Source organism: Oenanthe melanoleuca, chromosome 5 (genome assembly GCF_029582105.1).
Source record: "Oenanthe melanoleuca isolate GR-GAL-2019-014 chromosome 5, OMel1.0, whole genome shotgun sequence".
Lineage (NCBI taxonomy): Eukaryota > Metazoa > Chordata > Aves > Passeriformes > Muscicapidae > Oenanthe > Oenanthe melanoleuca.
Window position 1 is genome coordinate 11,629,427 of NC_079339.1, and position 13,585 is coordinate 11,643,011.

Below are 13,585 nucleotides of genomic sequence, written 5' to 3' on the forward strand. Positions count from 1 at the left end.
TTTTCAGCAGCAAGTCTTTCCCTTTTAGCCCATTAGCACTAGGCAATCTCTTACCATTAGTAGCAAATTGAAAGACAAGAAAGGGTTACATTTTTATGGCAAAATACCTTGTTGGCCTTATCAGTCTGAGTAATTAGGTAATTCAGCAGCCACAGTTCAATGAGACTTGATGTTCAAATCTTGCTCTTCTCCACACCTCACCCTGGCTGAAGCTGGGAATGTCACTGAGGCCACAAAAGATATGTCAGAAATGTCCAAACCTCATGGTTTTCACCAAAATATGTGCTGGTCAGGTGGGGCACAGCAGAGCTGCAAGATGAAATTTTGCCTTGCCATAAAAGGGACCAAGTAGATGTGTCTTAGACTTCCTTGTCAGAATATCTCAATCTGATGAGAACAGTGAAGCTGCATTGAGATTCAATGGAAATTGAAAAATGCAGACAGAAAAATGGGAATGAAAATTGAGAGATATTTTGAGAGTACCAGAGACTGCAAAACCCACAAGTTCTGTACTGTATCAGAGAGAAATAGAAGCCACACTTGTAATAAGTAGCTTTTATGCTCTCTATACACTCACATATCAGTTGACATCTCTGTAAAGTTCTTTCAGGCTAGAAGTAATGGAATATAAAAATTCAAAAGAGAAGAAATGATGATTGCTGCTGACAGAATCAAATGCAGCATGTTTAGGGTAAAAAAAATAGCCCCAAATATCCACAAACCCAAAGAATTGTATGGATCATTTACTAGATGGAAACTTCCAAATTCTTCTTAGTGCAGAAAAAACCTCCCAAATATGATTAAATAAACACTTAACTTACATTTGGACAGAAACATGGTACTGTGTCCAAACACTGTATAAGTGAAACGAACAACTTTAAAATCCATTAGTTGCTTAGCTAAAGGAGGTCTTTAAAAAATAAACATTTTGGGTTTGGTTCAAGCAGGCTTAGGTGAGCTCAGTGCAGAAGTCCTAAAAGGCTTTGCTGAGATGATTTCTGGTCAACCTCTTTATTTTTATTAAAAGGTGATTTTTTTTTGCATATTTTGAAACTGTCATGAAACTGTGCTAGTGTACAGATCTGCAAGCAGAATGATTTTGATTTGTGTAAATTAGTCAGCTTGCTATTGATTGCAGGTAAAGGAATGGAAATGCTGATTGTGGATTCAATAAAGAATTACAGAATGGAAGTGTGGCTCATGGCTGTCTCATAGTTTTATGATGAAAACAACCTTGTAAAATAAACATTCAGTTTCCTCATGTGGTTATAAGTCTAATGGATGTACTGGCTAGACAGAGAGTATTTAGGCTTCAAAAAAACCTCTGGATGTCATTTTGGAATTAAGAGGAGCAGTAGCACTGTCACAGCAGTACCTAGGATATTGTGTTTTCAGTGAGGAGTGCTTATTCTGTGGGATGTTCCCAAAGCTTCCTGCTGGGACTGACCCTGCCAGTGTGTGGTGTCATCCTCACTGACAGGACACCAAGCCACAGAACCTTGGGCAAGAACATTTTTGGACTAAGATTAGTGGAAAATTATGAGGTTTTTTTATCACTTTGTGTCACATAGGCTCTACCTTCTTGGATTGAAATGTATTTTGACACACTCAGGTGTAAGGCAGCGCAGAGGAGACAAGGGTTGACAGAAATGCCAACTGCATGCTGTAAAACTTAAAACAATTTGAGGTCACAGTGGCAAGACTGATGAACTTAGGGAAGTGCTCAGAAGGGCCAGTGGGACTCCTGGATGTGGCAGTCGTGGCTGGAAAGTGGTTTTTAGCTCCAACAACCGAGTAACTCTCTCCCAATCAATACTCTGCTAACTGTTCTCTTAGAGCCCCTTTGGATTGTCTGGGGAGGCAGCTTGTCTTTGTCATTGCTGCTCATGCTTCTTTTAGCTCAGTGCTACAGGCAGAGGGTCATGAAGCAGAAGAACAGGTACACAAGCAATTTCTTGGATGAAAGCCCCAAAGTACAGAACTCTTTCACCTGAGATGGTCTGTGCTCAGGGCACTAAAGGAAGGCTTGTGTGTCCTGGAGCTGTTACTGGTTCCATGCAGCTTTTCTGTGTGAGTTGGAGCTGGTTTGACACCATCTGTGCTGCTGGTGAGAAAGTTGTGATCCTAACTCTTGAGGTGCATTTCCTCTGGGACATCAGAGAGGCCATGCTCTGATTTCATGATTTGGAGTCATCTGCAGAGCAGAGCCAGTGCCTCTTCCCAGCCCTGGAGGCAATGTGAGGGTGAGCACATTAATGGCAGTGTGGGGACATCTCAGCAGTGAGAGCTTTGGGGTAAATGACACAAATGCTCCACGTGTAAAGGAATCTGCTCCAATGTCTTCCTCACAAATGCCCTGCAGAAATATCAGCCAGTCTTACTGAAACCTGACTGCAAGTTTGTTTTAAAACTATTTTTAAATGTTTAAGACTTAATTTTGAATGTGTTTGCATTAGTGTATTTGTAGAAGTGCTTCAGTTCCATTTAAGCACTGGATATCCATTTACATTCAAGAATGTATCACTCCTTTATTAAATATATACTCCAAGGCCCTAACACACTGTCTCCAAGTAGCAGCTCTACATTCATGTATTCTTTATCACTTCTAAAACATTTAGTTCTGTGTAAAACATTTAAGTTCCTTGCTGTCTGTAAGTACATGCACATGGCCAGAGAAGACAAAGATTAGCTGTTTATTAACATATTAATTAATGGTTTAAAATTCAGCAAGTCATTTTAAATGACATAGGTACAAAGACATCTTCATACAGAAGTGTTTTTGGACCAAATTTAACTTACTGGAAGACAGTAAGCCTAAATATGTGGGAAGACCAGAATAATGCTCAAACTGGTCAAAATAAGCTACATGTTTGTCTTAAAAATTGTTTACTGACAAAAATTTTTAATGTTTCTCTTGCTTTTAGGTAGCCAGAATCTTATTAACATTTTTTCCAAATCCTTAGCAAGGGGTGGTAGCTCAGTTATTCGATAGCTAACTGACAATAATTAGCTTATTATGATGATTAATGCTTATTCAGGACATTTAATTTGCATGCTATAAGCATGATGAGACAGCTAATTTGAAGTTATGCCAAATACAGTATTTAGTTTTTATATACAACATTTGTTTGCCTTTCCAAATATAAAATAATTGACAAGAATAATCAACTTGCTGACCCAACATCCTCAGCTACTTCATTTCTCCTTTTAATAACAATGATGTGTTACTTAGTGAACCAATTAGCAAGGTAAACTTTACTTGCATTAAAAATTGCATAAAGCTAAGGAAGAATTTCTAAATTGTAGTTAATGGAATGTCAACAAAGATGCATATTCTGTCATTTTTGCCCAGGTGAGAACCATCTGTCCCAGATAGATAGCATTTCTCCAACTTCTCACAAGGAGGAAGGATACAAGGTCATTTTTATGCACCTTGTAATCAGGATTGACTTTATGAAAGTCAATTAAGCTACTAGGCCTTAGCCATAGTTTCAAAGAAACAGACAATGAAAGCAGAAATGTCTTTAATCATGGTTACTAGAAGCATTCACTTTCTTCCTCAGGAAATGCCTGTGTAATGTGGAATTTCCATGTTGTTCAGGATATTTGGAGGGGCAAATTTTCCTTTGGCTGCTCTGATTCTTTGACCCAGAGACAGCAGAGCACACTTGAAAATGTGATGCTCTTTCCAAAAGCTTCAGTGCCTCTGGGTTTGAAGCTTAAGTCTCCTTAAGTGTGCTTCAGAAGAAAAAGCCAAAAGGGGAAACACCTAGAGGTTTGTAGGAGAAAAATATGTTTGCAGTAGTGTCTGGAAAGCTACCTGGTGCCTTTGGAAGACGAAGGGAAAAACACATTTCTCTATGGGAAGTGTTGGGGTTTCCTTCCAAGTCTTCCTTGGGTTTGTGCCTTTGAAGAGCAGGCATTGCAAAATTCCTCCCTGGGCATCATATAAAAGTAGGTAGCACATCTATGTTCATGTACCTGTCCAACCAGTCATCTCTGCTTAATAATTTTTTCTGTTTTCTACTGTTCTTTCCAGCTAAGCAAATGGCTGGACTGTGGGTCACTGATGAGAAACAGAAGAATCTATTTCTTGTCAAGTGCCCAAATATATATTTTTAAATTTTTTTCCCCTTATTTTATTTTTTATCATCTATCAGCCTCAATACCTGGGATAAGTTGCAGGATATTTACTCTTGTTCATGCCATTGTTTCCTCACACTGCTGAGAAAGCAAAGTGCCTGGATGCTTCCTGACTCTGAGGAATAAGAGAGGAAGAGACAATTGTTCTCCCAGAGGTGATGACAAGACCCCAAGTCTCTGTCATTTGCCCAGGCTCCTTTTAACCTGCTGTTATTTGGCAGAAGCTGGCAGTCTGTATTAATCTGAGTGAAAAACAGAGCACCTATTTCTGTCCATTTGAGCTCCCCTGCCCTGGGATGATCACAAGCCAGGCGGGCAGGTGGCACCCAGCACTCCCACCTTCCTGCTGAATCCAGCCACAGCATTCTCCCCTCTCTTGCAGGAAGAACCACTAAAGCAGAGCAGAGCAAGCCCAGGCAGGGATCTGTGCACCCACAGGGCCCCACAGCCATGGGGTTGGCTCTGCCAAGGGCTGGGCTCTTTGATGAGCAGGATGAATGAGGGCTGCTCCCATGGTGGGGCTGGGAAGAATTTGGCCCACAGACAGGAGCCATGCCATGCCATGCCACTTAGGGCTTTGTCCCCTTTGTGTTTGCAATCACAGCCACAGAAAAACGGGAAACTGTTCCCAGTTTCTCAGTAAGGATATGGGGAGTCACTGGTTATCCACCACCTACTTAGATCCTCTTTATTTTATTTTTCTATTGCATCTCCCAATACTTCATTACCACCTTTTTAACTTAGAGGAGAGCAGGGACCAATTTAAAATCCATTGAAAGAGGCTTTCTGTAGTGGCTCCTGGATGAGGGCCAGGGGGTATAAACTGCTTGTGGCAAGTTTACAACAGGGCTCCCTTTGTGGGTGCCACTGCTGGGGCTTGCTGAGGTGGCTGAACACTTCAACAAAAGTGATTTTGCAGATTAACCCTGCCACAAGCTGTGTGTTCTCAGTGGGAACCCTTCCAAATTTATAAAAACAATTATAGCTCTCTGCCCATGAATGCTGGACTATCACATTCTGCCAACACATGGAAGCTTCAGAGAGGATTTTTTTGGGCTATGCTGAATCTCCCTCTGTCTTTGTACTCTAACTAATCTAATCAAAGATTAATTTGCTGCTTGCTTTATTATCCCCATATTCAAACACACACAATGCAGTATTTTGTGAGCTTACTTCTGAAATAGATTCTAGCAAGGTTAAAAAATAAAAATTAGCTTCCTTGCACTGCATATATGCCCACTTAGTACTACACTAGTCATGCATTAAAAATACCTCTGATCTGCTATTGCCAGGGAAAATTAACTGTAAACTGAAAGAAAAAGTGGTGCATTGCACTACTCTTTCAGTCTTGGATTTATTCAGATTGAGAGTAATATAAATACATTAGTCAGTGATTTGGTTTTCATTCATCCACAGGCAAAAATCATCATTTCCTTAGTTTGATAAAAACTGTTCTGATGGAAATGCAAATCTTCAGGAGAAGTTCTGACATGGTTTAAATTGTCCATTGCATATTTTTGATCACTTACATGAATTCAAGGACTACCCCTTTTGAAGCAAAGCTCTCAGTTAAGCCAAAGAGTGAAACATGTTCCTGGGTGAGCAGCTGCCTAAGAAAAATATTGTATTAAATTCTACCTGTGTTGGTTGTTGGAAAGCAAAGAGGTTGCATAACTAATGGATAAATCAAACTGATGAATTATTGCAATAAATTCTTTTTTTAAAAAATTGAAACTGTTCTTAGTTGAAGCTCAGAGAGCAAGTTCACAGTTGGTTTTCTAATGAAGGATTAATTTTTTTTGTTACATATTGGGATAATTTGTAGTTAGGTTTCATTTTTGTTGAAAATGTAGCTTAAACCTGTCCTTGTGAAGCTTGGAAGTGCTTGATGTATTTGTGCAGCCCTGAATTCACCACGCACAAACAAAAAAATCCAGCCACGTGGAAGCTGCAGTGATGATTTCCCAGCAACCTGTGGCTTGCAAAGCCCTTTTTCTATTTCAGTCGTGATTTGCTACATTCTGCTCTTCTTTTTTTCACAAAACGTGTAAAGGTCCCTTGTTGTTTGTGTATCATTGATACAATTCTCCTGCAACCAAAAACAAAGAAGGCAGGAGTGCTTTTAATAGAGGGTGCCTGATTGATAAGCTGGTTGCAGCCAAACCTGCTCTGGCTAATTGTCTTTCAAATGCCCTCATTAATCAAAGAGAGGAGTAGCTCTGACAGGAGGGCTGTCACTGCTGCCATGATTTCCTAGCACTCACCTCGCAGTGTGAGAGCTGGCTGGGTCCCCAAACCCTGGCCTTTAAAGCAGTTTTAATGCCTGCTCACTGCAGAGCACACCTGGCTGTGGTGGGATGGGGTCTGCCCAACTCTGAGCCATGATCTGTCCCACGAGGCTAATTTAGCAGTTATTTAATGATTCATAGCTTGATGGCTGGAAATGAGTGCTCCACACGATAACATACATAAACAAATTTAATTAGTTCTTGCCTTTTTTGCATAAGTAGCCACCAGTGAATTAAAGCTGCAAACAAAACAGGTAGGCTGCCTGGAAAGTCATTGAAGCTGGTTAACAGCACATCTCTGCAAAAGGCTGTGGTGCTTTCTTTCATCTGCTGGTAGTCACTGATGCCTCTTTGGTCAGGTCCTGAAGGTGCTGGGTTTGCTTATTAAGAACAAGGGAACCAGCTATCTTTTACCCAGGTGTTAGAATTACCTATCTACAGCAAAAACTGGCAGTCTCTCATCTACTTCCCTATTTTTCTGAAACTGTTTTTAAAGGATGTGCTTCATATGCTTCCTGTTTTGCAATCTGTTAGAAATATTGTTTAGTAAACATCAACCTGAGTTATTGTTCAGAGATAGGGATTTATATATTTGCATTTTTATTGAACCTACATGGAAACATTGCAAAATTATTTCTAGTTGTGCACCTACAAAATAGGGCAACGTGCTTAATGCTTAAGAAAGCAAGTTGAAAGCTTAAGGGACAGAATTTCTTTTTAACCTTATTTTGCAACATTGCATAATTAACACTGGTGATGTATGAAGTGCATGGGGGTTTGTTGCTCTGCTGTTAAGTGTTTCAAATTCTCTGTGGAGCAGAATTCTAGAACTGATAGTCCAGAATAATATCTTGTCATTCTCCTAAGCAATATAAGTGAATATATTTTGCATGAAAAAATGTCGTATTTTGCATATATTCATATTAAGTGAAGTTCTTACTTTAATAACATTTCAGGGCTGAAAATTATTCAGTGAAACACATTACAAATATTTTATACTGGAGGGTTTCTTTGAACTGCAGACAGCAGAGCAATATAGCTTGTCTTTTCTTCTTCATCTGGGAACAGCTTCTACCCACCAAGAGGAATATTTACTCCTGTGAGAGGTGCCTTTTTCTTTAATAGGGCAGTTTGATCATAAATTTTTGCAGCTCTTGGTTTTGGATTACAAACTGTCCAAACCAGACACCTTGTTTTCCAGAGCAGGGAGAGGAAAATCTTAGCACGGAACTTGTTGGTTCCAGGAATCCTGCAGTCATCACTTTATAAACTTGATCTCAGACTTGAACAAGGGAGAGCAAGCCATGGTTTAAAATGATATTCTGCTATCCAGAAGTGAAATTCTGTCTCCAGCAAGCTCAGTGGAAACTTTGTTATTGGTCTCAGTGGGGCCAAATTTTATTCTTGTTGAGGTATTGTGAACTTTGAAAGCAATTTAGACTGGGAAAGGAGGTGGGGATGGGGGACAAATTGCTTTTGACCTTTTTCTTTTTGAAATTTAACAGAGACCATTGGCTCATTTCTGCCAGTACCTCCCAACACCTATCAGAAAATGTATTTTCTCTGAGTCACTATTAATTTTATATCATGGCATTTTATTTTATTATGAGAGACAGGGTTCCAAGTGGTGTGATTTATAGGACATGTATACCTAGGTAGATACTGCCTCCTGTTTTTTCTTCTCTATAACTCAAAACAAAGAGCCTTAAAGGGATATATTAAAATCTAGGTACCTGCTCCTAAAATTTGACTGACTTTAACAAAACCAGTAGCATGTAGGTAAACATTTCCAAAGGCCTATGATTGATTTTATGAGCTCATTCAATGCCTGTGGGTTGAGCTCTGTGGACACTCATAAGGATTTTTGATTAGTGTCATTGTGGCCCCTATAAATCTATTTTCTAGGGAGTCTATATCTTGGTAATAAAAACTTGTCCTGCAGTGAAAGGTCTTGGCATAATGACAGGATTATTACTATTTTTACTGCATTTGAAAAGCAATTCTTGCACCTTGTCCCCATCCTCTAGAAACAGTCATTATTTTTTTTCCTGTATAATGCAACCCCAATACATTTGTTTGGTGATTTAATTAGGTAAAATTAATCAGTATACACGTCCTTTTTTATGTAGATCTGTGCAGGTCCAACCTTGTTACTGTTATCTCTCTGTGCTGACCCCTGGCAGACTTTGTCCATAGGGCCCTCACTTGGGAAATTCTGTCAGCTTCTGCCTGTGTTCCTGCTGTCTCTTTCAGATTTGGATTCCCCAGATCAGGATGGCTCTTTAAGATACACTGAGGAATCAAACTTTGTATTTAAGTGTCTTTCCAAGAGCTGTGAGGTGTCACACCATTTTGAGACTTCACATATGGGAAATCTACAGCTGTGACCAGGAGCCCTTTCAGGATTGGGCATCTGAAGTTTGAATTTTGAATAGAGGTCTGTTAAAAAGCTCAGATTATTATGTGACAGGATCCACAAAGCAGACAATACAACATCTAATCTTCTGGGTGTTTTTCCTCTCAGAATTAGTACAGGTACCACCTTGACACTTGTTGCTGTGCCTGCTCCTCAGGGAGGAGCAGTGCAGGACAGTGCTGCCTTCTGCATAGCAGGTGATGTTTTTGCTATCCAGGTAAATGAAGAGTTTATTTTTATTCTGACTGGCCTCCTAGTGGCAGTGATTCCCCTCTGCAGCCAGCTCAATAAAACATTTGCACGGGAAATAAATTTAGTGATTTATGTTTTAGGTCTGTCTATGGAATATTCAGTGTATCTGCTGTTGAGAAAGATGCTCTGCTATTCCCTTTTGAGATCAGGCATGGGATTTAGCTAAAGCTATGCTTTATTTATTTGTGGAATTGTTGTGAATCACACAAAGAAATTGCAAAATGCTGCCTTAAGAGAACTGCTGAGTGTAGCATTTGATTGCAGGTAGTTAAAGAGCAACAGTGTTTAAAAAGAGCTAAAATTCAGGAAGTGGATAGGAATTGGCAGATGAAAATTCCTGTGTGAGTTGGGCATCTGGATCCAGCACTATTGCCAGCCTGGATTCTGCCTTTGCAGGAGCAGGAGAGGAGGGGCAGCTGCAGGAGGATCAGTGATGAGATCCCTGATTCCTTGGGTGGGTGCTGCAGGAGGGTCAGTGATGAGATCCCTGATTCCTTGGGTGGGTGCTGCTGGAGGATCAGTGATCAGATCCCTGATTCCTTGGGTGGGTGCTGCTGGAGGATCAGTGATCAGATCCTGATTCCTTGGGTGGGTGCTGCAGGAGGACAAGTGATCAGATCCCTGATTCCTTGGGTGGGTGCTGCAGGAGGATCAGTGATCAGATCCTGATTCCCTGGGTGGGTGCTGCTGGAGGACAAGTGATCAGATCCTGATTCCTTGGGTGGGTGCTGCTGGAGGACAAGTGATCAGATCCCTGATTCCTTGGGTGGGTGCTGCAGGAGGACAAGTGATCAGATCCCTGATTCCTTGGGTGGGTGCTGCAGGAGGACAAGTGATCAGATCCCTGATTCCTTGGGTGGGTGCTGCAGGAGGGTCAGTGATCAGATCCCTGATTCCTTGGGTGGGTGCTGCAGGAGGATCAGTGATGAGATCCTGATTCCATGGGTGGGTGCTGCTGGAGGACAAGTGATCAGATCCCTGATTCCTTGGGTGGGTGCTGCAGGAGGGTCAGTGATCAGATCCCTGATTCCATGGGTGGGTGCTGCAGGAGGACAAGTGATGAGATCCTGATTCCTTGGGTGGGTGCTGCAGGAGGATCAGTGATCAGATCCCTGATTCCTTGGGTGGGTGCTGCAGGAGGACAAGTGATGAGATCCCTGATTCCTTGGGTGGGTGCTGCAGGAGGGTCAGTGATCAGATCCTGATTCCTTGGGTGGGTGCTGCAGGAGGATCAGTGATCAGATCCCTGATTCCTTGGGTGGGTGCTGCAGGAGGGTCAGTGATCAGATCCTGATTCCTTGGGTGGGTGCTGCAGGAGGATCAGTGATCAGATCCCTGATTCCTTGGGTGGGTGCTGCAGGAGGACAAGTGATGAGATCCCTGATTCCTTGGGTGGGTGCTGCAGGAGGGTCAGTGATCAGATCCCTGATTCCTTGGGTGGGTGCTGCAGGAGGATCAGTGATCAGATCCCTGATTCCTTGATTCCATGGGTGGGTGTGCAGGAGGGTCAGTGATGAGATCCCTGATTCCTTGGGTGGGTGCTGCAGGAGGATCAGTGATCAGATCCCTGATTCCTTGGGTGGGTGCTGCAGGAGGACAAGTGATCAGATCCCTGATTCCTTGGGTGGGTGCTGCAGGAGGATCAGTGATCAGATCCTGATTCCTTGGGTGGGTGCTGCAGGAGGGTCAGTGATGAGATCCCTGATTCCTTGAGTGGGTGCTGCAGGAGGACAAGTGATCAGATCCCTGATTCCTCGAGTGGGTGCTGCTGGTGCACCTTTGAGCAGAGATTGCAGTGTAGAACACACTGCAGAGTAATCCTGTGGGCCAGGCAGACTGAAATAACTGCATGGAGTTGAATGGAACTGATTAATTTTTTGGTAGTTTCAGCTGGTCGTGTGCCAAAACTTGTTTTCTTTTGTCCAGCGATAATAGTTGTGATATATTAAGAATAAACAAGATTATAAGAGAGTTTTCATTAGCAGTAAAAAGGCTATTTCATCTTACTTTTCCTTCTGTTTTTCTCATGTATAATTTTAACTACCACTTCAACAGTTTATTAGCTACAGCTTTTTTCAACAAGCAATAAAAAACCCACCCCAAACATACAAAACCAATAGGGCAATTTTGGTTTTTTGTGTTGCAGAAATGCTGTTGCTCATTCAGATCTGGTGAGAAAGAGGTGGGAATACATTGCTGGAGAATTACATATGGTAAGAATTTGTTATTAAAGGAAAAACATACAGGACTGTCATCTAAGTTAAATGCTGATGGATCATGGATTAGACTTTATCTGAGGGCTCATTTAGCCCTTAGGTATGGGGTATATCTGTGAGTAAAGTGCTAATGGTGATTATTGCTCTGATCTGCTCAAAAATAATCATTGAAAGGACCTTCCTGAATTTGTAACATCACCTTATCCCATAGGGAAAATGCATAGATGGGAAGAGGTCCATTATGAAATGGAGATGTATGGAGCAGTTTCTCTCTCTTTCAATATTTTCCAGTACTTTATTTGTTGTTATGAAGTCTTAACACTAAAAACTGAAATTTCATATCAAACTTCAGCAAAATGTGGTTACTGGTGAAAGATGCTTATTGGATTTTGGTTTATAATAACAAAAGTAGTTGGGCTGAAAGTGCTTTACTGATGGATCAGAACAGCTATCTGGTGTAAGTCAGTTCTCAATAAGACATAAGAAACTCAAGAATTACTTCAGCAAAGTCCAACTCATTTTTGCCTTTTAATTGTTTTTATTGTGGTAACTTACCATCCTGAAACTATGAGTGATCAAAACAAAGGTGTTTCTATAAGGGATGGGATTGTGAAAGTCAACTGAAATATAACTCAGGAGCTTGGTGTGAAAATTTTCATTTCAAGAACAGATACATAACACTGCTAACTTGTCAGAGATGCTGGGCTTGAGCTCTGAAAATTGTGGCTATCCTGTTAATTCAGTGAGGATAGAGGAATTGGATAGATTTTTTTTTATTTTTTGAGGCTGGCAAGGTATGCTGGTTCTTGGATGATGTCTTTGAGGTTGAAGATCCAGCTACACTTGTAATCAAAATCCTTTCCTGTTTAAAATTTAAAAAAAAAATTAAAAATTGAGAAAGATATGGGAATGAATAGTGGTGCTGTTTTGTACAATATTTGCTATTAACAGGGTTAATAAATAGGAAATGTTAATAGGAAGGATATAATATTATGAAAATATTTAGAGAAAAATTGTGGTTTTTTGTAGTTTACAAATTAGAAAAGAAGATTGCTCAGAAGACCCTTGCTTAAAAGGGAATTGCCCTGAGCAGTGAGCTATACAGTGAAGAATGTGTTCAGCCTTTTAGGTCACAGGATACTTTTCATGCTGAACTCCTGTAAATACAAACCAGTTTGAACATAACAGGAGCACAAGGGCTTTTTTTGCTTCTCCCAGAAATCCCCAGAAGTGGGAAGATGGAAAAAGTCCCAATAGTATTTATGACTTTTATTTTCTGTCGCTCAGAGAACCTGCCAAACATATAATAATTAGAACTTTGTGCTTGAGGTCATACTGGTTCAGTGAATTTATACCTGAGCTGATGTTTTCGGTTACAGAGTGTTCTGAATTTTCTGACAGTCACAGATGGGGCAAAGTGGCTCAATAGTTCAACACCCTTGTAACCTGCTGTTATTTGTTTTTTATTGGGGTTTCTCATGTCTTGACAAATACTAAAATAGGATATGGATTGTTCCAAATCTTGTGGCTAAAAAAAAATCTGAGAGATAGAGGAAGGAAGCTTAAACTTTTACAACTTCTTACATATTCTCTTGCTCCTGCAAACAAAGTCCTTTCTCATTTAAATATTTCCCAATAAAACCTACAATGTCAAATGCTCTATTTGAATTTAGATGCTTATAATTTACCAGGAAAACAAGAGGAAAGTGCATGGAGGGCAGGCTGCATACTTTGAACTGGAATTGTGCTCTGCCTTCATTAATAGTGGTAGGATCTCTAAACAGACAACAATGAAGTTTGTAAATTTAAATTTAGCCAAGCATGTTGCACAATACTCTGTATTCCTCTTCAGACAGCTCAGAAATGTGGTTGTGAGCACGTGCTGGCAGTTGTGTGCATGTTGCTAATCAGTTTTGTGTGTACAACTTATGGGCTGCTTCACCTGCATTTACTTTTCATTTAGCCCTTTTCAATTACCCATTCAAAAATCCTTGAAGGCTGTTCCTCAGCCCTGTAATCTCTCTTCAATGAAAATGAGTAGAGCCACAAAGAGAGCTAGAATAGAATTCATTCTCTTCTCTGTAAAAGAGAATGGATAAAAGCTTGGCTTTAATTCAGGTGTGTGATAACACTGCTGTCATAAGGCACCTTTTGACCATATGGCAAATGAGCTGAAATAAATCTGTTCCTTATCATGCAAGGCCTTCCTAATTAATGGGGGAAATCCTTCATCAGAAAGATGGAGAAAACTGAGTAGAACTGAGTACACT